Genomic DNA, 22,400 nt, shown 5'->3' with positions numbered 1-22,400 from the left:
AATGGGACATCTTCAAAGAGAAAAATGAAGAGCTCTTCATCTTCCCACTCAGAGCCTAAATCCTTTTGGATTTGATGATTAGAGAGGGTTGGGAAAAGGAAATTGAGTTTAGATCCCATCATATTAAAGAAGCATTTGTCCTCAGTGGCCAACATTATTAGCAAATACAATGATCAGTATGGCACAAAAAAAAAGGGCCTCTATCAGCATTGCATTGTTTGGCAGTTTTCTGTTTAATACATGTTTTCTGCAAACACCTAAAAATACCATCTTGTTTTGTTAAGATGTTTGCTAAGATGTCAAAGACTAGATACCTAAGGTTTCCTGAGCAGATGATATGACTTTTAGAATATTTTTTCAGGATGTGAGAAATCTGTATTCAGTTCTTTCCATCTCAGATGATTTCTGCATCCACATCCACCTTAGAAGAGTTTCTTGCAGTTGCAAGTTGGAGGATTATCTCCTTTTCTGCTCTTCCAGTCTACAAAAGCATTTAAACATCTCTTAGTGCAGGAGCTGGGCCCACATGACACCTTACATGTCTTATCGCTGATTAAATACAGACTCATTTTCTAGCTCTCCAATGAATGTTTAGTATTGCATAAAAAATTTTCCTCAGGAGGTATTTGTACAAGACAGAGAGAGTGGCACTAGGCATGGAACAGAATCATTAGAGAGTTTTCCCTCTTGCCAAAGGGAGAGATCAGGAGAGCAAAAACCCCTGACATGTTGGTCACATAGATGACTGTCTTATCAGAAAATATTTGGATATAATGGTGGTAAGGGCAGTCTGAAAATCATACACTAACAGAATGCAACTGGGAAGGACTTACCTGATATTTACCCAAAAGATGTTGAAAAGTTCAGAGATTCTGGACAATTGGATAAGTTTCTGGAAGGTAAGTCTTCCCTGAGTCATCCTGTTGATGACAAAATTACCATACCGGTTGAGTCAGGAAACAATACTTCCTCACCATTCCCTGGAGCAAGTACTTGCACACTAGAATTATACACTGCAAAGACAAAGAGAAGACACAAAGTAAGAATGTGGCATATGGAACTGCTGGTAGAAAAAGAGGATTTGTCTACCCTACAGATTCCCATGGCCTCAAACATCCTGGGACTGCATCTCTCTTGGTTCCCCTCACCAGGCCTGATGCTGATCTCTACCCATGGGCCAAAGTTCCAGCCCTCTTTTGTCCTGACCCTGTCCCCAGGGAGGTGCTCAATGCCCGGTGCTGGGGCTGTCTCCATCTACTCTCTGCTGGGGACAGTGGGATGGACCCTGTCCCGATGCCCATGGGAAGCCCCCATCCCCTGACACCAGTTAGGGAGGTCATTGTTCACAATTCTCCTGCCTTGCTGCAGAATCAGCACTTTGAATGCCATTACCAATACGTTTGCCTAACAGACTGTACTAGTGCAGGCACAACATGCCTTCATTGTAAAAGAGAGATTCCAAAGGGGATGGAAAAAGATATTTCATTTTGAGATGTAGTTTTGTTTTGATAATTTCATTTCCTTGATGTTATGTTATTGTGAAATATTAGAGTATTTAGATTGCAAAATAATAGCTGTTTCAAATAAATCAAACAAGAACATTTCCTGTGTGTATGTTGTCACTAATGGTACTCAAGGTCCTTGTTTTATCTCCTTGGTCTTGGCTTGCTCTTAAAAAGAAAAACCTTGCACCTATAACAGTTCTGACTCTCCGTCTTTCTCCTATTTCATCTTCCTCCAAGACACTTAAATTGGCCTGACAGTACCTTTAACAAGTAAGATAATGAGAGATGTATGAAAAGAAATTAATTTGAAGAATTTTAAGCATTCGTGGGTGTGCAGGTAAAATCCTACTTCAATTCCAGTTTAGTCTAAATAAACCAAGGAGCATAAAGGTATGTAGTTAGCTACTACAGGTGAACATCTTGTCCTGCCAGGGCCATTGTAAAGAGGGTAAACTGACCCATTAATCAAAATACCAAACATCTATCTAGAACTACAATTTTATAGTTGAGTGAATATACATAAATAGTCAATGAACGCAAACTGAATTAAAAACTGATGTATGGGTTTGTCCCTCTCAAAGTCATAGCACAGAGCTCACAATTTAGAGAAGAAATGAGCTGATTGTACCAGAAGTTTGTCAATTTGTCAGCAGCGATGGAGACTACACTGCTTCCAGTCTATACTGCTAGACGTGAAGATCTTTCTCTGCTCCCAGATGTCTGATTTGTTTTCCCTTAGGGCTTTCAAAGAATAAAGAACAGAGACTGTTCTATCTTGCTGCTTGTGAGAATACCTCTGTGCGCTGATCTTGTATTTTAACACCCTGTTGTATCCCCCCTGCATTTATTCAACATACAGAGGCTAAATTGGGAGAAAATGGCTTTCTTAAAACATCAAAACCTCGGTAGGCTTTGAACCCTTAAATAATATGGAAGATCACAAGAAGCCCATTCGAGTTAGAAGAATCTGCTTATCACCATGAATTATATCAGTACCATCTTTCTCTTTATTGCCCTCAGAGTGGGCAGAATCAAAGACAAAACGGCATAAAAAATTACACCCTGTAGCCTGCTGATTTCTGCCTGCCATTTGTATGTTAAATCACCAGCAGCTGCCATGATCAGAAAGAGTGGTAGTCTGTGTTGGAGGGGATAAACATACGTAGACAAAAATGAGAGCCTGGTTCCTTAAGGGAAGAAGGCAAAACAAAATAGAAATGGGACAGTATAGACAGTACAGGTGGTGAATGAATAACTAACAATATTGTACAAGGAATATGGGGCAAGTGCTTTATACGGATCCTGTACATATCTCGGTGCTTCTTTCTGCATTTGCGTTGTGTGTTGCTTCTCAAAAATTGAATAGAAAGTGCTTTTAAATGTCAGGCATTTTTATGAGGTTTGGGTTTGTGTGCTTGTGTCATACAATAGCTACTACAATGAACAATGAGCAGAAGTTTGGAGTTTCAGAAGGTTGCAGCTAACTCTCCTATTTGGGGGATAACACCATCTGCTTCTTAGCACAGCGAGCTCACTTCCCTGAGACTTCAGCATGGAACCACTGTTTGGTCACCTTTCTTTGGATGAACTGGGGAGAGACCACTCCTGTGGGACTGTCCCTTGGTCCATACTCAGGCTGAAGAATGGCTTCTTCACAACTAGGAAACCGAAAAGAAATTAGCTGTTGAATGTAATTTTTATCTAAAAATACTTCCTGGCTGTCATTGTTTGGGAATGGTATTCTCCACTTTAGTGTTGCCACTGAAACCACTCCAAACCATGTGCCCCTATCTCACTCCCCTCTCCCCCTCCCCTTCCCCCTGTGGCAGGGCTGGAGAGGAGAATTGGAGGCACAAAAGGTAAAGATCACAGGTTGAGATAAGAACAACTTACTGGAAACACCAATGAGTTAAGAGAATGAACAGCAACAGCAACAATACTAATGACTAAACTGTAGAAGAGAGGTGAACAATTCACCTGCGAATGCTCACCACTATACCACCTGAGCCTGACAGTACCCGACTGTGCCATGCTACCCTGACCTGGAAGGGAGCCCTTCCCCTGTGAAAATGACACTTAAGTGGTACAGAATAACCTCCAGGTCCTGGCCATGCCCCCTTCTGGATACTGCAAAATTAGCCCTGTCCTGGCCAGAACCAGGATGATATCTCCAGAGAATGATTTTAAAAATTTATGAGCAACCAGGGGTCAAAGGGTGTCAGGGATACTCAGTGTTTTTCCAAAGCAAGTTACTACATTATATAAGAGCCCAATTCTTTTCTCCCACAATTATAGATGCAGCTTTTCCATCATCTTTCCTTCAACATTAAGCTTTCTTTGTTCAACAAACACAAGACGCATTTACAGATGTCTACTGGGAAGGTACAGTGAATTTTTCTTCCTCCCTTAGCTGCATATTTATGCAATCCATGCTGAGCACTGTTTTGCAGGTAGGAACTTATGCATGAAACAGCGTTGAATTCCTCTTGTTTGTAGATTGGGTACCTTTCAACTGATGGAGTCTCATCTGATACATCTGTTAGCACTTCACTGGGAAGTGTCTTTCCTTGATGGCCTGTCACTCTGCAAGAAGGATCCTTCCCTTTTGTTCCTAATCTTTGCACAGCATTGCTTTCTCTTTGTTAGATGGATCACTTCTCCAGAATTCACAATCTTTAATAAACACATCATCGACAAAATGCTTTCATCTATTCTTTAGAGTTTTTAACATCTCTAGAAATTATTTTACTCCTTCTACATGTTTTGCATAAAGCTGTCAGCAAATCTGTTTACTTCGCTCTCAGAGAACTAAAGTTTTTGCTTTCTAAAAAAAACCCCACCTTTGTTCTTCTCCCAGTTCAGTAACTATTCATCAGATGGCTTGCACTCTTTGGTGGTGGTTTTTTAACCATTCACCGTGACAACTGAATTGATCATGCACAAACCCAGGGCTCAGATATCTCACTGGTATCAGTGCAGAGGAAAAATCTAAGATCCAGATTTTTATTATATGCAAAATACTTGCAGCAGAGTCTTGAATTTTTACATTTCAGTGTGAGTTACAAAGTATTGCCATCCAATGTCCCCATAAAAATACACTTGGCATTCTGTAGTATATGTAAAAAAGTTACATGTATCATAAAAATTCTGCTTCATATTGTATGTGATTTGCTGATTAATGGAATTAATTCAATGAATCAGTACAAAAACAAAATATTCTTTCTTTCTCATGCTTGGGTGCAGACATCAGATTTTATTTATCAGTATTAGTAAAAAATTAGCACACAGGGCACCCACTTGTAACAGTTTAATTATTAAAGTCAATAGCAGGATTTAGACAACCAGAGGACCACAGGGGAAACTACCCAACAATGACAAGTGGGAGCCTAATCTGTGCGGTACTGAAGTTCAGTGTTACTTCATAAAAGGTGGGTAGAAAAGATGGCTTGGTGGCAGACGGTAAGCAGGGATGAAAAAAATTTAAGATTAGAGCTTTTCTCCACAGAAGTATTAAGTCTGGAATTTCAGTACTTGTGTAAGAACAGAGATCGGTCCAGGGACTCACAGACTTCAGAACTAATGAAGACAAAATGTTCAAGTTCAGGTGTGTCCGACCTTTTGGAACTTCACAGGTTTGAATTGTGGTTGCATGTCATAGCCTAGACTGATCCCATCCAAGTTTAGACATCGACATTAGGTGACCTCATTAAGATATGGCAGTAAGTTGATAAATAATACAGGGAAAGAGAGAATTGTATCAGGGAAAGTTGAAATTGAGGCAGCACTGAAATGACTTCTGGTGCTCCTTACCTGGCCAAGAGGCAGCTCAAGATAATGTAGACTCCAAATGTTGATACTTCATTTAGGGGTCAAAACTTCAATACAATAAACTCAATCTTGGGAGCCCCATCTTCTGAAGTTCCAAGGTAGAGAGTTCTCTGAAGAGTTCAGTTTTTCTCATTGGTGAGAGAAAGCTGTACTTTTTAAATCTTGGCTAAACTGAGTAGTGTGTTCACACACATAGATCAGATCATAGAATCATAGAATATCCTGAGTTGGAAGGGACCTAAAAGGACCATCAAAGTCCAAATCCTGGCCTTCCACAGGACAACCTCAGGAATCACACCATGTGCCTGAAAGCATTACCTAAAACACTTCTTGAACTCTGTCAGGCTTTGGGCTGTGACCACTTCCCTGGGGCACCTGCTCCAGTGCCAAAACACTCTAGGGTGAAGAACCTTTTACTCATCATGGCTGGGCTTCGTGAACGAAGATTTGGGAAGGCTCTATCCACATTTGTTACAGGCACGCTGGTGGCTTATGAGGCCAATACGTGACAGACATATCCGGTTGCAAAAGGCACAGCAGAAAGACTCCTTAGATGGTGTATTCTGCAAGACATGGTTCTTTCTGCATTGCCTTTTCTCCTCGAGAGTGATCCTGTGTGTGTTCTCAAAGGAGACAGCTGCGTTATAGATGGTGTGTCTCCAGACCTCCCGACTGGAGGCCAGAGTATACCAGTTATGGTGATCAATATGGTCAAGGCTAAGATGTTTCAGGGAGTCCTTGTATCTTCTCTTTGGGGCTCCTCTCTTGCGGCAGCCGGTGGCAAGTTCACCATAGAGCAAGATCTTAGGGAGGCGGTGGTCCTTCATCCTGGAGACGTGCCCTGCCCATCGCAGCTGTGTTCTCAGTAACATGGTCTCAATGCTTGTGACTGCTGCTTGTTCTGGAACAGATGTATTGGTCACATAATCTGACCAGTGGATGTTTAAGATTGAATGGAGGCAGCGTTGATAGAAGTGTTCCTTTTCCTTTTTAGAACCTTTTCCTAATACACAACTTAAACCTCCCTGACATGGCTTCCTACCATTCCCTTGGGTCCACTTGGACCTTGTGGCTGAACGTTACCTTAAACAAGCTCTTTTTGAACTAAACAAGAAACCCCCATTAAGAACTAGACCCTGCAGAGGCAGGGAGCACACCTGATGCCAGTCTCCTTCCTGAACCGTGAGCCACCACTGGCAGCCACAAAACTCACAAGTTTACTCAGGAACTTTGTTCAGAAACTTTGTCCAGGCACACCCGGACACACAGACACACATACCCTCCCTCCCTCTCACCCCCCAGTGCCACCAGACTTTCAAAATCTTCCAGGAAGACTGTGTATGCCCAGAACTCTTCCAGAGGAGGTATTGGGCTGTTTACTTGAAGCAACAGGGTTATAAAAACCCCAATTTTTGGTACATACATTGGCCCCCATCCCCAATGGACCAGGACTGTGTATCACAACCATGGACGACAATCATCCACACACTGCTGGAACCATGGGTGGTAATATTTCTCTATTTCTTCTTCTCTCTCTCTTTCTCTGTTTTTCCCTTTACAATTTTCCTCTCTTAGGGTGATCATACATGGCAGGATGTCTATACACCCCCTTTCCAATCTGTTACATTTTTTCTTGGTTTCAAAGCAGTTGTTCTAATAAAATGTGTTGTTATATCAGTTATTTAACATAATTTCACTTTAATCCACCACAAGGGATCCTTTAACAATCAACCTGGTTGCCCTGCCTTAGAGGTGGGTCACAACAGTTCTGCCACTGGTCACCAGAGAGAAGGGATCAGTTCCTGTCCCTCCACTTCCTCTTGTGAGAAAGCTGTCAACAGCTCTGAGGTCACTTCTTCTCCAGTCTCCTCAGTCTCCTCTTTTCCAGGCTGAATAAGCCACGTGACCTCATCTGTTCCCCGTATGGCTTCCCTTCTAGACCCTTCACCATCTCCGTAGCCCTTTGGACGCTTTTTAATTGCTTCTAGTGGTTTAGCAATGGTATTCCCTAATTCAGTGTTCCCACTGAAACACTCCAAACCATGCGCTGCTCAGTCAGTCCCAAATCCCACTTCCCTTCCTCATGCAGCAGGACAGAAAGGAGAGTTGGAGGTACAAAAGGTAGAGATAATGGGTTGAGATAAGAACAATTTTCCTGAAAAAGGCAAATGAAATAAGCAGAACAAACAGTAACAGCAGCAATATTAATAACAGAGTGCACAAGAGAGGCGAATGATTTACAGGCAATTGCTCGCCACATGGAACCCAGTGCTACCCTGACCTCTCGCTTCACCACCAGCATGACTGTGAAGGACCCCTTCCATCCCTCCTCACTCCCTGCACATGATGTGAGGTGGTATAGAATAACCTCAGGGTTCTGGCCATGCCCTTGTGGCTACTGCAAAAATTAACCTTCTCCTGACTGGAACCAGGACATAACTCTATATCTCTGTGTGGCATATCCATCTCTGTGTAAGCGCTGCTTATAATGAAAACATCCCTGAATTATCAACACAAATCCAAAAACACAGCCCCATACAAGCTACTGTGAAGAAAATTAGCTCTACCCCAACCAAAACCAGCAGAAAATTTAATTTTTTTAAACGTCTCAATTGCTTCTGACCATTATTTTAAAATAGAAAATAGCAGCCAAAGTTTTAAAACAACAGAACCTCAAGCAGTTACTGCAGTTTATTATTAGCTTGGAAGAAAACAGAGCAGCGACTATTTCCCTAATTGTCCTTAAAGTCATTATTACATATGCAAGTACAATTTGGTACTCTCCAGAGTCTTTCCCTCATTACACTGTGTGATTCAGTAAATTACACGATTGTGATTAGTGCGGCAATGGGTGTCCAAGTGGTATCAGGCAACTACAGGGCTCCTTTTGCGGAGGTCAATTTAATTACATTGTGCATGACAGAAACCAGGCCAACTGAGTATTGCCTTTGCCACCAGCAATTGACACCTGAGTGTTAATGAGCTGGTAATTAAGAGCTGGCACAGACATGCACATTTTAGTGTTTGGGACTGGGATTACCATATGCTTCAATGTCTCTATGCTAAAAGCCTGAAGTTATCCATTTTCTAAAAGATATAGGATTTTAAAATATAGGGAAATTCTGGCATTTGCAAATAACAAGCAAGAAAACACTTTTGATCAGGACTGAATGCTGCCTGTCATAAACTTCTGAGAAGTCTCCTCTTTCTACTTGTAATCATTTTACCAGCTTTTTATTTTTTGTAATACATGTTCACCTATACATGCTCATACTGCAATTGCCTATAGTCAAAAGGATGTTTTAAAGTAACATTGTTATTAATTTTAATACTGTCGTTTGGCCTAGAAAAATTTATCAGAGCTGAACCTGTATTGAAAAATCTTTCTTACAGTTCAGAAATTAATGCAATATTTTTCCCAAAGAAAAGAAAAAACAAAGTTGGGAAACATTAACAGTCATACCTTTTATTACTAAGGGACTATAAATACAGAAATGTTAGTTGTACATTTCCTGGGGTTTTTTTAACTGATTTCCCTAAGTTGTTACAGTACCCTTGCCATTATTAAAATGAAATCTTGTGTTCCAGTGCCTTCACAACATAGCTTCACAAAAAAGTCATGTATCTCTGCATTTCTAGATATCCAGGGTGTAAGTTCTTGAATCTTTGGTGTCACTATTAGTATTAGTTTTAACTTTTTCAGAGGTTTTTCTCAACCAAACAATGATTACCAGGTTCTTCCTAGAAAAAGAGAAAGGCATGGGTTTGTCTGCAGCATGCCACCGAGGGAGGGTGGAATGGGAATGGCTGGCTGCTTTTGCAGAAGGTAGTGGGAGAGGCAAAAGGCAACTCTGCTGGAATGGCTTTCCCAGTGCCTTTATGCTCCTTTGAAAACAGTATCTACAGACTGTCCAAATTTATGAAGAAAGATGCTGATGAAGGAGGCTGACCTTAAGGAGAGCTGAAAAGTGACCGGCACAAAGGAGAGTGTGATGAGAAGTTGGGAGGGAGGAGGTGGGGAAGGAGACTGGAAAACTAGAGAGAAGGAAAAGCTTTGTGGTAGGGAAATGACCTCTGAAACATAATCCCAGAAACATAAACTCCAGAAGCATAATTTCCAGAAAACAGAATCCCAGGAAAATTAGAGTTTTGGAGAAGGAGAAGCCATGTAGTAGGTAAACCACCTCTGGAAAATAATCCCAGAAAATCAGTACTACATGGTTATGTTGCAAATATTCCAATTTTAATTTATTGTAATGTTCCTCAAGTTCTGTGACTCTTTGTAACTCAACTTTAAATTTAAAATAATATATATTTTTAACTGTCAGAGAGATTTTAAACCAAGTCCATAAACCGAGTAAGGTAAATCAAAAACACTCTGATGATTTTTAGCATTTTTATAAGTTTCCTGAGGTTAACTCTTCATGTTCAGCATAAGGAATGTTTATTGGGCTCTACAAGGGACCCTGGCTGTGTACCCCAGCCTGTAGCAAGCTTTAGAGCCGTGGGTCCCTTGTAGCAGCTACAATATTTTCATGTACACAGACTGACTCAGAGCAGTGGCTTAGACAATTTTCTGGTGGCTTTGCGAATCCACAGAGTGTTCACATCGGGTGAAAAACATATTAACTTTACTGAATCTTAGTTGTGGGATTTACTCCTAATTTTCTTCTGTGAAGGAGTTTGCTATTTTTTTTTTAATACAGCTGAACCCTCTGCAGGACATACAGCCGTTTATATGCAGATTGCTATAATTATGCTTTGAAATAGCTTTGAATTCCCAGTGGCTTAAATGAGAACATGAAAGGGCAAATGTTAGGCTGAGCTGGAGGATATGAAAGTAGCATGTATGTCCATCTAAAATGAGATATAAGGATGAACAGCTCTTTGTGCAGCAACACCAGCTCTTGACAAGTTATTGGAGGATCTTTTCAGCCATAGAGACTGTCTTGGGTGACACAGGAACTGTGCCTGGAGGCAGCTTATCAACTTACATTTTCCAACACTAAACCATGTCCCCAAATGCCACATCTACATGTTTTTTGAACACCTCCAGGGATGGTGATTCCACAACTTCCCTGGGCAGCCTGTTCCAATGCCTGATCACCATTTCAGTGAAGAAATTTTTCCTAGTACCCAAACTAAACCTCTCCTAGAGCAACTTAAGGCCATTTCCTCTTCTCCTATATTCCCTATTCCTGCTATTTTAGCAGCATAAATGCATTACGTTGTGAAAGTAGTTCCCTGCCCCATTATTGAATAGCCATGAAAATTCTTCCCATGAATGGAAATACCCCAGGTCCCTTCATAAGTAAATTGTTTCCTCATGTGCATGTTTTAATGCAGCCTGCTAGATTATGAGTATATATATTCCATTTTTGTTTAAAATGTATTCTCTATGGAATTGTTTAGGTGGGATTTTTTTCCCCTATTCATGATAGGCTGAGAGAGTTGGATTTGTTAAGCCTGGAGTAGAGAAGGCTCTGGGGAGACCTTATAGCACCTTCCAGTACCTAAAGGGTACTGGAGAAGGGTTCTGGAGAGGGACTTTTTATATGGGCATGTAGTGACAGGAAAAGGGGGAGTGGCTTTGAACTGAAAGAGGGCAGGCTTAGATTAGGAAGATTTCCCTGTAACAATTTAGGGAAATCAGATTAGGAAGAAAATCTTCACAGTGAATTTGGTGTGCACTGGCACAGGTTGCCTAGAGAGGCTGTGGATGTCCCATGCCTGGAAGTGTTCAAGACCAGCTTGGATGGGTCTTAGAGCAACTTGATCTAGTGAATTTTTCTGTTTGGGGCTTTTTAAAACCTTCACTCTAGGTGACTCTATTTCTATTACCACTGGAAAGTCTTCAGGCCCACTCCTCTCTTTAATGGGGAGGTGTGGGATGAGCCACCATGGAGGGGCAGGTGAGGGGAGATGGAAAGATGGGGGAGAAGGAAAGGCCTGATGGGGAGTTGAAGCCACAGTCAGGTGGGTCTGGCAGAGCTGAGCAGAGTTGGTGGTGGGCAGGGCGAGATGGTGTTGGGGTCGGGGCAAGGCACGTGGTGAGTCCCTAGAACAGAGCCTTGTCGGATGCTGCAGGGCTGGGCAGCATAGCCGAGTTGCTGTGGCTGAAAGCTTGAGCTCTGTTGTGATGTGTCAGTGTTCAAAGGCAATAAAAACAGTTTACAGAGTGGCAAGAGGAAATCTGGGCTCATGGGTGGCATCTGGGCTAGAGCTCCCCCTGTCGAGGAGGCTGGCTCAGCAGCGGGGGCGCGGCCGGCGCTATGTGCCCGTGCACCACAAAGGTGCCCTACCCTTACCTGAGGCTTCAAAAACCCAACCAAACCCCCAGAAGACACCAAAACTCCACCAAGATGCCATAATCAGGGGACTGTCGTAGGCTTAGAGCACTGTAGGGAGATATTCTGGAGTGTTACTGCAGGTGGGTTTTCCTCCAAAGCAGTATCAAACATTGAACCTCAGCACTGGGGTGTTTTTTTGGTTGATAGACAGAAGCCAACTTCTGTGCTCTGCTTATTGGTATGGCTCTAAAAATAGAGGCGTAATGAATAATGAAACAGAGTTGAGCAGAAAATAACTACTGTGGAGGTAATATTTTCAGAATCTTGAAATTCTCTTTGTATATTGATGAAAGCTTTTTTATTTTTTTAAAGGGTGAAACAGTAGGAGGTTTGCTTTGGCTAATACAGGTTGAAATCTAAGAACTTAACTTGCTCTGCCATGTTAGACTGGTGGTGATTGTATACAAGTTTTAGAAGTATCCACTCCTTCTTTTTCATTCAACCTCCATGAAAAACCTCTGCCTTGATCTAGCCAGTTTGAAGACTTTAATATATAGACAAGTTGAAAACCTTCATTTTCCTCCAGTACTTGAAAATTAACTTGAACCTCTCATTTCAGAGGCTACAAAGGAACAAAGAGAAGACTGAACACACACTAGGATTTGGTTGTGCTATAGCTAGATATGTTTAACTGCTACTGTTATTGGATTGTTTGTTGTTTGGTATAGCTTGGAGATGGAACAGAAAATTGTGGTAGTTCTAGATGTTTGACATGGGTTTAAATACTTTACAGACATTAATAATGTTACTCTTGGATGGATAAACTGTTTAGAGCAGTCCACAAACTTTTTTCCTTTTGTGTCTGTAACAGTGAAAGAAAAAAGCAAACCCAACATATAAGTATGTATTTATAAATTATGCATGTGCACTACTGAGCTAATACATTATGGACATTATAAAACATACACAAATATAGAAATGAAAAAAGATAAGGTAAAAAAGGAACAATCCTATTTCCTTCACCTCTTTCTCTGTATTCCAATTCTTCACTAGATTATCAGCCTCATGAGGTCAAATATCTTAATTCAAATTCACTGGCAGTGAGAACTGAATTATTTGGCTTGGAAATACTTAATGAACTTAGTTATACCCTTTACTGATTCTCTTTGCTATGATTGTTATCTTGCAACTGCTTCTAGAGTTCAAGTTTTGTGAAGGCAAGGAAAGTTTTAATGAAGTTCTTAGATTGCAGTCATAGCTGAAAACTTGGATATTTTAAGTTTTTTGAAGGGGTCTTGAGATCAAGACCTATTAATTTCTGGGGCACTGGACACGAGTTTGAGTGTTGAAGTTTGGGAATATGTTCCACTTTCATTTTTAGGTGCTAGTTTTTTTCTCTGCTGCTAGCTGTACTTCTGCAATGAAAAAAAGTGACAAGAACACCAGTGTGAACAATACGTTTTCTTCCCTGTAACCAACAAATTTCTGGCAATAGAAAAAGAGAGAGAACTTAGTGAGAAATATGATTTTTCTGGTAAGATCTCATATCTTAGAATTATTGGTTTGTCTTTTGCTTTTAGTCAAGGAAATTATATTAAATAAAAAAAGTTGTCCTTGGCCTACCACTTCAGAAAATTGCATGAAAATCCTCATGGAAATGAGAAGGCAGTAGATCGTATGTTTTCATTCTGAAAGTGAATCCTTGCTCCCAGCCGATGCATAGCTTCGCTCACCCGGTCAAATGAAAGTTCACGGAATCACAGAATCCATTAGGGTGCAAAAGGCCTCTGAGATAGAGTCCAACCTTTGACTGAGCACCACCATGTTGACTATCCCATGGCACTAAGTGCCACATCCAGTCTTTTCTGAAACACTTCCAGAGATGGTGACAGCACCACCTCCCTGGGCAGCCCATTCCAGTGCTTGACAACCCTCTCTGTGAAGAAATTTCTCCTAATATGCAAGTGTAGCAACTCTAACCATTGTTGTGCAGACAATAATGTAGCAAAGAATAGATTTACCATGAAACACAATACCTGCTGCAGACAAATTACTAAGAAACTAACTTTAGGAGAAGTTTAGCTGATATGCTTTAAGATGAGTAATTAAGAAGGAATCTTTCCGTGTTCAGTAGCTCATTGGTCCTATAACCTCATGAAGAACAGCTGTTGTGTTCAGTGTGTACTTTAACGGGTTAAAATCCAAAGGGGCAATAGCCCCTGTCCACTCTAATGCAGTGCAGGGATTCCTTGAGCCTAGCTCAGGTGTCTCCAGCATGAGATTCCGCCCTCAGAAATGAGTTTTCCTCCTCGTCGCCCGGGATAGATGCAAACCTGTGCTGTAGTTGCTGTTTTATTTCTGGGACCTGAGCTGGTGTCTTTGCAGGGCAGTACCCTGGGCTGACCTGTTTGAGATTTTCAACTGAGATGTACAAATGGGTGTCTGCACACAGTATGGCTCCTGACAGGTTCTGCTTAGTTAAATAATCATTGCAGAGTCTTTATGGAGTATGTAGAGCATGTTAAAAACTGGATTCCAGAATGGAATGAACATCAGACATCTGCAGTTAACTGACAGTGAAAAAGAGAATGCCAGTGTCAATTTTTTATTTATTCATTACATCGGAAATCTGGAAAACAAGGTTCTCATTTAGGCAATTATGCAAACTGGCATTGAGTTCAGATGTGTAAATTGTAAGAGGTAAAATTTCAGAAAAGAGGTTAAGTCTTGGTGTTTGGAGTAGGGCAGTCAGGGTGTATAACAAATGTTGTGCTGATGAGGCAAGCTGAATGTAACATTAAGTGTATGTAATATTAAGTTGTGGCTGCACAGGGAAGGGAAACTGTGTATGGTGTCCTGGAAGCTGCTGCACTCTAGGACATATTTTACTTTCCCTGGCAAGAGAGAGAGGGAGAAATGTCTCCTATCCTAATGTGCTCAGACTGGGGAAGGCTCTGGTAAACAGAGTGAAGTGGTCAGCTAGTGAGAGAGGCAGCAAGAGGAAACCCTGCTTTCAGGAGGGAGCTGCTGGCCATGCCCAACTTAAGGAGCAGGGACAGATTTTAAAGACCTAAGAGAGGTTTGTCTGATGTCTGCTCAACTTGAGAAAGGGTTGAAAGCTGTTGGGCTAGTAATCAGGACTGTGAGGGACCCCTTCCCTTATTTCAGGGATGTGAGTAGAGGGAGAGAAATGTTCCCAGCACCTCAGCACTTTGTTAATCTGATAACCCACTGGATTTAATTTTTTTCCTGCTTTTGTGCTCTCTTGTAAATGTTATCTTGGTGCATTCTGATACAATACTGTTTGAGTCTCTGAACCTGTTCTCTTTGAAGAAGCATGAAAGGCTTAGGCAGCCCCCTCTCCAAGTTTTGTTGAGCTCAAGTCTGAGTATGGTTCTCGATTTTGTTTCAACCTAGTCTCTTTCCTTTAAAGTGGAGAAGAAATTTGAATGGAGGGATGTGAGATAATTTCTTTCAATAGCAAAGATGCATACTTTGAAATTTAAGTTAGAGATACTTGGACATTTAATTCTTGTTATGTAGGGGGGTTATGTGTTCTGGTCCATAAAAGTCTTGTTTTTCTTTATTTAAGAAAAAGGCTACTTTTAAATTGCCTACAGGTTTCTTTTCCATTCATAGAGGGTAAGGTTTCTGAACTTGTCTGATCAAAATAACCTCACTTAATTTGAAAGAAATTGCATTTCATACTGCTGTTTTTAAAGCACCTGGTTATCGTGGTTGCATACAATAAAACTGCTGCTTAAAAGTCTTTTTCTGTGAAAATGCCTTTAATCATGCTGGGGAGAAAATTATTTTCCCTAGTGCTCTCTTCTTGCTTAATATGTATCTCCCCCACTACTTTTGTGAGGCAAATGTGCGTAAACAAACATGCCATTGGACGGTTCAAGAAGCTATTTAATGATTGCAGCCCTTACCCACCCTTTTGATGGTTAAGATTATATTTACATTTTGGGGATGCTACACTGATGGCTGTGTTGGCTGATGTACTGCATCTCACTCTTCAGTGATTTATTTCTTTGAAAATCAGTGCTTGAGAGCTGTCTGTGTATAAATGAAGGCAAATGCCAAGACTGAAGCTCTTCATTGCTTGCCCTCTTACAAGAAAATACTAGCAGGTGGGTTGGTAAGTACCCCTCACGGAGTGGTCTCCAATGGGCTCAGTCCCAAGGCCTGCAGGCAATTAATTTCGTAATGCACCTGAGACTTAAGATGCTGACCTGTAGCACATGGGATGCTGTTCATCCCTTGAACCTCTTCCTGTTTCTTACAGATGCAGTAGAATAAATGAGCAAATGTTGGATTTTGGTGACTGAACTAACACCATGGTAATTTTATATTAGACTGATTTTTTTTTTTTAGGCAGAAGAAATATATATGTAAGCTCTCAAGCTTATATTCTGATCCTTTCTTACTGTTTTTTAGCAACAATAAACATATCTAAATCTGAGGTCTTGACTCCCTCTGCTTAAATTCTTCTCATCTCTCTCCTATCTTCATTTGCTTTTGAGAAACCATCCTTCCTTCCACTTTGAGTCATAAGATTAGATTATTTTTGACATGAAAGCTGTTTCTCTACTGAGAGGCAAGAGGCAGGTTCATGCCTCCACTGATCCACAAACCAACATTCCTTTGAAACACAGCTGTGTAGGTTAACAAGGTACCCTCTGCAGACTTACCCAGAAGCATTCAAGGTTGTGAAATGCTTATGACTTACTTAGCTTCATCCTTTTGTAGGTTGGGATCCACTAGTTTTGTTCATTTTGGTATCTCAGGATACCACGGTAAACCGTGGTACTCAGTGATTCAGATCCTGGCTACAAGCATTTGAAAGAGTGTACATGTGTTTGTGTGTGAGTTACGTGACTTAGGATATTTCACTCATAACTGTTCCCTGAAGAAATTGGACTAAAATGCTACTTAATGAATTAGGTTACATGCTATGAATTGCACAGCATTCAGAACAGTACAGGACAGACTTCCAGGTCCTGTTAGGAGCATTCCTCATCACATTGAACCTTGATTCTCTTGGAACCACGTGCTTTTCATCAAGGAATTATGGGCTTAGAGGAGTCTGTTTCATCAGTCCCTAAAATAGGCAGCCCTGCCTGCTACTCTGTGACTGCTGGGGGTTAAATCATCCCCTGCTCTCTTTTTGAATCTCTCACATGTCTGTCTGGGATGGCATTGCCTTCAAGATCTGTCACTCCTTTGAAAGCCTGTCTTCCCTCAGCATTTCACACTCGTGCATGGCTGGGTGGTGATTGCTCTTTGGTGCTTCTTGGGGTGAGCTGGGTTTCAATTGATGACCAAATTGACTTTTCATGTGCAAATTTGGGCATGGCAGTGAAGAATTACTTCTGAGATTTGCAATAAATATGATTAGCAATTATTGTACAGCTAGGAGACAGATGGAAGAAAATTGTTAGTCTAGATGGGGAAGTACATTCCGTTTCTTCCTCCGTTGCTACTGGTGAGGTGAACAATAGCATCTGCCTGTGGATCACTTACATTGTTTCATTCCATGAGCAAGGAGGACCTGAGAAGCCCATCAGTACCAGCAAGACTTTGGGTGACTTGATGCATAGTTTCTGTAAAAGTTAATGGTGGTAGTTTGAAAAGTTTGTTTTTAAAACGCTTTTCTATGATATATAATCTTTTAAAACTCTCAGTTTACAAAGATAAAATTTATAAAACATTAAAAGTGAAGTTCTTCACAGTGACTATTCCAGACTGACTTTAGGGAGAATTGCAGAAAACATGAAAGCTAACCAGATAAATATTAAAGTCTTTCTCATGGGTTTCATTACATACCGGATGAAAAATGAGAAGATAACACTTTTTTTTTTTATATTTGGTCAGCTGGATTTTGGTTAACATGGAAGGGACTAAACTTTAAGAATAGTGTTTTCCTTGAAAGGAGGAAAAAAGTGGTAAGCTTCCTTCCCTGCAATATTGAATCTAAACTGTAACTAGCAGTGCTAGCAAAATAGCAAAACAGAAAGAGAAGAGAGTGACAGGAGTATCCTGTGTCATTCAGTAAGATAATGTGGATTTCAGAGTGTATTTGCACAGACAGCAGTACAGCTTTTTAAGAAAAAAGTTGTCTTATATTCATTCACAGTTTATTCTTAACTCTCTAGACGTCTGAAGAACCTGATCCTGCATACTATTACTTTGTATATTAAATTTGAAGTTCAGTGTTTCATTTCTGGTACAAGTTTGAATTATATAATTGTTTTGAAATAAGCTTTAGCTGAATATGATTTGAGCTGAATCACTTGTGAGGAACAAAAGAGATGATTACTATACCTCAAAAGTATGAAAGACTCACAGTGGGGCAAAGAAGGCAGTAGTGTGCTCGGAACAAATATGTATCTATTTGGCATTGCAGAAGTATTATAGAAGGAGAACAGTTGGGAATTTTTTTATGTAACCATAAAACACCTCCTATCCCAGAAAACATGCTGGACTGAAAGAAGTTGCAAGTTATTTAATATGACAGAACAGAAATCTAGCTGCTGTTGAAAACAGAAGGTGAAAACACAGAATGGACGGGTGATATTTAATGAACAGTAGCAGTGTATTATTTAACATCAGAAAAGGATCCATATAGCCAGATTAAAGACAGATGACCTTTTTAGAGTTTAGTTAACCTTTTGGTCACTTTTGAGAGTTATCACTTATGAAGATAAAGGTCAAGCTGGAGCTTGGTCTTCATATATTATTTTTTCCTGCAATGAAAGGTATGCCTTTCTTTTATGCTTTCTTAAGGAGCTGTAGGAGTCACTCAGTTTAACAAGAGTAGTGTGTGGAATGCTTTTATATTTTTCTAATCCTTGTCAAAATGATTTTGAAGGGGAAATCCTTTTGTACTAAGTGGATAGTCCTTGATCTTTAATCTTTTCAGTATCTTCCTTTTAGTGTAAAAAAAGGATTGTGAAAGAGATTAATACTTTATATAAATTGATGCATTACTTCTGAAATAAACATAATTGCTCCAAGTTGCACCAAGTAGTCTTTGTTTTTGGGTGGGAAGAAAGGCAAAATTTTTTGCCCAAGAACTCCATAATAAAACCCAGCAACTGTAGTACAGTTCTCTGTGAGTTAATAGGCATACAGACTCCTGATTAACCAGTTGTTTGTGAACATGGCACACTGGTTTATAGCTACTCCAAAGAAGTCCGTGGTCAGTCCTTTAGTAGGAAACCTGTGTAATAGTTGCTGAATCCAACAGGTTATTGGTTTTGTGTTGGTTTTTCTTTGGTTTTGTATTTCTTTTACTTGTATCCTGTAGTTCAGCGTTTATGCAGAGGCTTACTTCAGAGTGCTGTTTGACTAGTTTCAAATTTTAGGTTGCTGTTACAGATGGGCAGAATACTTTCTGAATTTTGTAAGGTTAATTTCATCTACCCTTTTTTAGCTGACATAGTCAGGATCAAAATGAAATGAAGTTTTGCATCACACAGGAAACAGATGCCTATATGACTAAGTATCCAAACATTTGTCTTTGTGGTTTCTGTGGAAGTTTAATAGTTCTCTGAATTGCATAGCCAGGGAAGAGGGACTACAGGTGAGAGATACTAAAGCTGCCACTTGTGCTTTTCTTTCTGCCTCTCATGAGAACAGCAGATAGGGACTGTCACTGGTTTTGAATATATAGATTACAATGTATAGAAAATAAAGAACTGTTCTGCAAGTGCAAATATCTCACAATGACCAGTTTTCTTTTCTTTTTTTTTTTTTTTCTGGAACTTCAACTGAACATTTGCAGTAATCAAATAAGTCTTATGCTAACATTAATTTTAGCGAAAGTTTTACAGAATTGAGTAGGAAAATAACTCTTCCACCAACCCACTTGGAACACTGTGCAGGTTGTGGTGTTCTGTGTGTTACACAAGAAGTGGCCAAGTGAAAGTGCTTTCGGGTTGGCTTGTAGAATCATAGAATCATTAAAGTTGGAAAAGACCTCAAAGATAATTGAGTTCAACTTTTGACCAACCACCACCATATCAACTAAACCATGGCACCATGGCAAGTACAGCATCCAGTTGTTTCTTGAACACCTCCGGGGTGATGACTCCACTCCCTGGGCAGCCCATTCCAATGCTTTACTGCCCTTTCCATGAGGAAATTCCTCCTACTGTCCAACCTGAACTTCCCCTGACATAGCTTGAGACCATTTTCTCTTGTCCTGTTGCTTGTTACCTGTGAGAAAAGGCCAACCCCCACCTGGCTGCAACCTCCTTTCAGGGAGTTGTAGAGAGCAATAAGGTCTCTCCTGAGCCTCCTTTTCTCAGGCTAAACAACTCATTAAGCTCAGTCACTCCTCATATGACGCTCTCCAGACTCTTCACCATTGCCCTTTTCTGGATGTGCTCCAGCACCTCAATGTCTTTCTTTCAGTGGGAGACTCAGAACTAGACACAGCACTCGAGGTGTGGCCTCACCAATGCTGAGTGCAGAAGGACAACCACTCCCCTGGCCCTGCTGGTCACACTATTCCTGATATAGGCCAGGATGCCATTCGCCTTCTTGTCCACCTGGGCACACTGCTGGGTCATGTTCAGCCAGGTGTCAACGAGGACCTCCAGGTCCTTTTCTACTGGACTGCTTTCCAGCCATCCTTTCCTCAGCCTGTAATGATGCATGTGCTTGTTGTGACCAAAATATTTTTAACTTGAAATCTTAAACCTCCTCCACTAAAAACCCAAACAAAACCAGAAACTCAAGCACATACAGTATATATAACATGAGTAAAAGAAATAGTGTTACAGGTTATGTGCGTGTTGACTCCTTATAGAATTGGAGACACAATCTGTATTGCATGGATATGGATTCGGAGGTTAAGAACGCAGGAAGGCCTGAAGGCTACTTGTTCTTGCCTTCACTCAATCATTAACAAGGCTGACTAAGAGGAAGACCTGATTGTCTTTGCACTGCTAGACCAGGTCTAACCAAGGATCTTTCTACCCTGCCCCCCAGAGCTTGCAGCATTCACTGAGGAGGTGCAAAGAATGCATTGCATGGAATTCACACTGCTACACTTGACCAACACCTCACCATCTGGCAGCTGTGTCTAGGCAGTCACACTGTAGTGGTTACATTAATTCTCTGCAAATTGTTCAAGTATCAGATTTGCTGTTTTTTGGGCAGTGACTTCCAAAATTTTGACGAAAATTTGCATTAATTACTTTTAACTTCATTTAAACTTCCTTCATGATGATTCTACTGGGGGCTCTCGTTCTTTGCCCTTGCCCTGGTGTAGAAGAGAGTAAATCTCCTCTTCAGCATCTTTATGCAATGTGTAATTTTGTAGGCTACTGCTTTCTCTCCCCTAGTTTTCCGATGGCAAACTAATCTACTTAATCCCTTTCTAAAGAAGATTTTCCTATACCTTTGATTATCCTCACAACATTCTGCATATTTTCTACTTTTTTGATCTTTTTGAAATGGAATTAATAGAATTGTATGCAATATGCGTTCATAAATGCATGTGTGGTCTTTTGGAGAGATCTTGATGCTTTTTGGTTTACTATTCCTTTCCTAATAATTTCAAGCCTTCCATTTTTCTGCTTTTTAATAGTTAATTGTAGTGTTTTTCCTCAGTGGTAACTCTCTCCTTAAGTGTTTGTGTGAGGTATAAACCAATTTTTTTCTCCATGTGATTCTTTGCATTCATCTTTGTCTTCACCCATCTGCTTAAGGTACTTTTCAAGCTGTCACAGTAATCCTCAGCTCTGTAACTATAAACTCTGTATCCCACTGTCCTTTCTCTTCATATATCTTCTTCCTCTCTGCCCTGTCTTGATCACTTGAGTGCACTGAACACTTAAGAACCATATATATATTTCAAGGAGTGTCTTAGCAACTGCTTTGAAAGGACAATTTATTTTTTTGATTAATAAGTGATCAAAAGATAGGAAATGAATGGTGGGATCTTCTCTCATCTAATTACAACTCAGTTTCTTTAGGATATTTTAATGAGGATTTGTGAAAAAAGCTTCTAGGAAACATGAGTATACTTTATTGACAAGATTATCCCTGTGTTCCATGACCCTTTTGAAGGGCTTCAATTCGAACTGAGAAGTGATTTCTTATCCTAAACAAATCACTCCTCTTTTCCTGTTTTGTGTTCTTGTCTGCTAATTTCCTTTTTTCTAATGGGTTTTACTTGTTGCTTTGCACACAAGGGATGGATTACAATTTACTGTTCTCTTGAAACCGGTTTTAGAGATCGTTACATGGCAAAGAGACACAGCTCCTCTTCTGTATGTGCTCATGCAGGTGACAAGTTACAGGATGCAGTTATTCAGCATCTTTGTATTCAGTTCCCTTAGGGCCATTTGGAGGAACAGTTGAGTGGCTGTCTGTCATTTGTCTTTTATGAACATTTTCTGAATTTGTTCTAAGATGTTTTCTGCTGATAACTGGGTCAGGTATTCAGATTCAGCTGTGAAATAACATCGTTGCCAATGTAGTGAAAACGTGAGTGAATGGCTCTGAGGACTGTGCTGCAATAGCCTGGTTGCTGTGGTTAATATAATCTCTCCCCCTGTGCTTCTGTAAAATACAGACAATTTAGTAAAGCTTTGGCTGGATTTAAATGGGGACTGCCATGTGCAGCAAATGAATGAAGTTTCCTACCCAAAGCAGGGCTTTCTCCTCCTGGCTGTTTGGCTGGACTCCCTCTGGCTGCACTGACCTAGTGAAGTGGTGTGAACCAATGTGGATGGATGTACAGTGTGAGCTGGGATGA

The sequence above is a fragment of the Manacus vitellinus genome, unplaced genomic scaffold (genome assembly GCF_001715985.3).
Source record: "Manacus vitellinus isolate BGI_N305 unplaced genomic scaffold, ASM171598v3 scaffold_0_pilon, whole genome shotgun sequence".
NCBI lineage: Eukaryota > Metazoa > Chordata > Aves > Passeriformes > Pipridae > Manacus > Manacus vitellinus.
Note: the sequence above shows the minus strand (reverse complement) of the source record.